Raw genomic sequence first — 4,298 nt, forward strand, 5'->3', positions numbered from 1 at the left:
CTTGTAGAATACCAGTATTATTGCAAATAGCCTTTGCAGAGAGAAAGGCATCTGAAAAAAGTAGCTTCACTTAGACATTCATCTAGTGTATTGTCTTCTTCGATTAGACCCCTCCTTTCGGCAGCTTCACGGAACAAAGGTAGTAGCACGCCATCAATCGTCCAAAGGTGTTCATATGAGGTAGCACCAGCAACATTGTTTAAGAGAATACGAAGAAAGTAGCGTTCTACCTCCGCAGGATGGGCCGAGATGACTCTGCCAACTTGGAAAACGGAGTTTTTCCTTTTCTGCCAGAATTTACCATCAGACTACCAGGTAAAATGCTCCGGGAAGTCCCGATATAAGATTCGGCGAGCTTCCTCATGCATCCTGTTTGCCTCGAAGTATGCTGTCAGCATTGACTCTTCTACACCTAGCCTATTAACAATCCGTTCGACCTTGTCCCATTTATGAAATGCCACCATGTGTATGTCAGGTAGATGAAGCTACAACTGCTGTACTGGTGGATGGTTCTTGCTCAAGTCAAAGCCATATATCCTCCACAGTGCTTCTGGAGGCATCACCCACCGAGCATCTCTATACTGCTTGATCTCATCAACATTGCCTTTCTCGTCTGCTTTGTCGGTCTCCCTCATCACCACCGACGCCCTGTCATGTCCCTTGTATATGTACTTGAACAGATACTTTACTGATTTGATGCTCCCACAGGCCTCAACATTTATATGGTAGTTGAAGGTACGTAGTAGGCAAGGGTTGTAAGGAACGACCCATTGATTATCTAGGTAATGGCCTCAAACTTTTTGTGTACGGCCGTCATTGCGTCGCCGATAGATGGGGTATGAATCCTTTCCCTGTGATGTGGCCTCACAGAATGGGCGCGGGTAATGGTTTTTGCATGACCCATGGCCCACCGTGCATGGATAGTATGGGTTAAACATCCCACAAGGACCATGCATCAAATGCTTTTGTGACCATCTTGTATAGCTCAAGGTACTTTTTCTTGTTTGGTAGCTCTATAGTGATGATCATGTCATATTGCTTGGGACATGTGAGTTTGTACTTCCGTTCCATTATTAGCAAGAAGTGTGCATGTGGCAAGCCCCTCTTCTAGAACTCCACTACATATACATAGGCCTTCACCTTTCCAAGTATGTCTTTCTCCATCAACATTTTTCTCATCGCCTCTAACTTTGCTCTGAAGACTCGTGTGACGAGATCTAGGTGGTACTGTGGTGTCTGGCATGGATAAAGTTCATTCTTGATCTCATCCCAGTTAGGGTTGCACACCATTGTGAGGAAGATATCAGGTTTACCGTACTTTCGTACCAGAGCCATTGCATCCATGTACCGGCGCCTCATATCACGGGGTCCTCCGATGAATGACGAAGATAGGACAGTGCGCCTTCCGAAATTCTCAGCAGATCCTTCACCCGAATGCATGCTGTCCACCAGGCCTTGGTTTAGGTCAGCCCTCAAAGTATCTTGATTGTTCCTCATGTAGTCTAAATGTGAGCTCTCAATCTTGATGTAGGTGTTGACGATGAATTGCTGGAAAAGACGTCGGCCATAGAATATTGGATTAAATATCCTTGGCCGCATTTAGAACTTGTAGCAGTAGTAGTCGCGCACAAAGACACATGTATTCGCAATAGGTTCTATAGGGAGACATGGTTTGAATTAGTGTTATGAGTTAACAGAAAAGAGTTTATATTGCATTATTGAAAAGAGTTCAAGTTACCTCCATCATCATCATCACCATTCTCAGCACGCTTTTTGCGGATTGCTCGAGCTCGATCAACTTGAGCCATAGTCACACCCACTTTTGGAATGCAGTTGTGCCACTTGAGCTCACCCATTGGAAAGAACACCGGGTATGACAGTGGGTCATAGCATGCATTATATGAGCGGATGCCATGTATAGACCGATCCTTCCCTTGCAGGAGAACACTATGCTCAAATTGGCCATGACGCTCACTCCCCTCAACCTAGACGACGACCACCTCTGATGTCAATGGCACGTTATATGTTCTCTGGTCAAGCCGCTGGTCAAGGTTCAACTCGACGTGGTAATCCTCGAGGTTTTCAACGTGTCCCATACTCCTTAGTTGCTGAGAGTAGGGATTCCCATTAAAGATGCTAACCAATTGCTCTATAACTTCTCTGTCTTTTTGGGTGCATTGCTCACGACACTTGCTCATCCAATGCACGAGGGATGGATCGTCGTCATAAAAATAAAGCTCAAGGTGTCTCTTTTTGACACCATCCTCTTTACCAAATGATCGTATGTTATGGTAAATCTGGCCATGGGCACGGAATGTGTAGACACCACAGATTCGCATGTTAGTGGTCACACGATCTAGGTGGCAGTACAGAGAAGTGAAAGAGAAGTGGCCGTTGAAATATCTAATGTTTGCACGATAGTGCCTAGCATCAGTGTCCGAGCTTGACCACAACCTCATGAGCTCTGGTGGTGTCTCAGGAGTTGAAAGATGAATCTTTCCACCCCGACAACAGAATCTAGGTGGTTCACCCTCGAATTCTTTGCGTTGCAGTGCTCGCAGTTCAGCACCAACGGTAGCATGTGCGACTCTAATGGAACATTAGTGTAAACCCTGTCGTATGGATCTGGGACATTAGGCTCATTGTTCTCTTCCCCATGTCGACGTTGGTTCCCTCCTCGTCGTCTTCTGACAAAATGTTGATGTGTTACGAGTTGAAAGAAAGTTTGTGAAAGAATGTTTTGACTATTACACGATGAACCTTGTCCGGCGAAAAAGTACGCCTCATCCTCTTCCTCGTCCTCCTCAAATATGACATCCTCATCATAGTCTGTGCAACATGGCCACATATATGATGAGAGAAACATAATGGCATACAAAAAAGGATAAATTTAATAAAGAAAATACCATCCTCGACCATAGAGTCTGGCGTATGAGCTTGTGCACCATTTGGAGGCATTGAAGAGGTACCATCAACTACAGATGGTTGTGTCTGTGTACCCGTGCAATTATTACGGGGTGGAACTAGAGTTTCATGGGTGACACCACCTGTAGTAACAAAAGGTATGAGTTTTTGGAATAGAAGAGCGAAGGTGAAAGTACCGACAATATATACTGATCAAGGCTAATTACCGTTGTAAACCACACTCGATTGAGTCAGGTCGTTCGAATCATTGCACTTTCCATCCGCACACCCTCTGGCCTTTCTTCCAATGTTTGCTTCAAAAGCCCGATTGCAATGGGATAGAAGGGCATTTCTCTCTCTAGTGGTCACTTGTTGCCTATGTATGGTCTGTGTTGTAGCCACTTCAGGGGTTTGGACTTCTAGATTTTGAACTACAGTCGGCGCGACATTAACAAGCATGCCCCTCAATTCGCGTATTTCCATCTCGTGTGAAGGCGCTTCATGCGATTGAGGTGAATAAGGGAAAATAAACTAAGGGTTAAAGTGAGGGCTCTCCATGGCTATTGAGTCTAGATGCAAATTGTTGGCTCTGTGTTCTCTCACCATCCTATTGTATTTTTTCTTGCTCTCTTTTCATTTCAACTCTTCTCTTGTGGAGTCATTTGCAGTTTTCTTGTAGCATTTTTCTGTGCATACAAGTCACACCGTCTCTTATTTAAAAGCACCTTTTGTTCAGGAGACATTGCAACCCTTTATTCTCTATCTAGCTCACGCTTATGCTCTTTTGGACACATGACAATATTGTCGATGGAACTAGATGCATTTACAACACCTATATATAATAGAAAAATATGGTCTCAAATAAAATACACAAGGGCATATATTGCAAGAACATTAATTTATTATTACATTGTCATGAACCACAATTGGGTTGCCCACTACACTTTTTCTTCTCAAATAGATAACATTAATGAAAAAAACAATGTACTTGGGTTTAGATCAGGTGATGCATCAGTCATGCCAATCATGCCACTTTGATCTATACATCTATCGGAGTATTCATCTACATATATATAATAACATGATATTAACCTTGGCCTCGGCATCATACAAACACAAGAAAAAATAATTAGTATTTAGGAAAAAAACAAAAATGGTACATGTGTTATCTTTATCAATCTGCATGGGATTGTATGAGTTGTTTCGATGTAGCCAGTCACTATCTTCATAGACATCAGTGCTTTCCATGGTCGAATCAACTCCAATTGGTACCACATGGCATTCACTATATATTAAATAAACTAAAAATGGCAACACTGAATTTAGAAAAGCAAAATCAGGTTTACCTGCTTTTTCTGATGATATCGTTCACGACACTTTCTATTTTTTTCATT

At 43.0% G+C, this 4,298-nt stretch overlaps 1 pseudogene; it reads right to left on the bottom strand.

Moving 5' to 3' along the window:
• Positions 1–485: 485 nt before the first annotated feature.
• LOC136502943 (uncharacterized) lies at positions 486–4,066 on the bottom strand (annotated as a pseudogene).
• Positions 4,067–4,298: the final 232 nt, after the last annotated feature.

Source organism: Miscanthus floridulus, chromosome 14 (genome assembly GCF_019320115.1).
Source record: "Miscanthus floridulus cultivar M001 chromosome 14, ASM1932011v1, whole genome shotgun sequence".
Classification (NCBI taxonomy): Eukaryota; Viridiplantae; Streptophyta; class Magnoliopsida; order Poales; family Poaceae; genus Miscanthus; species Miscanthus floridulus.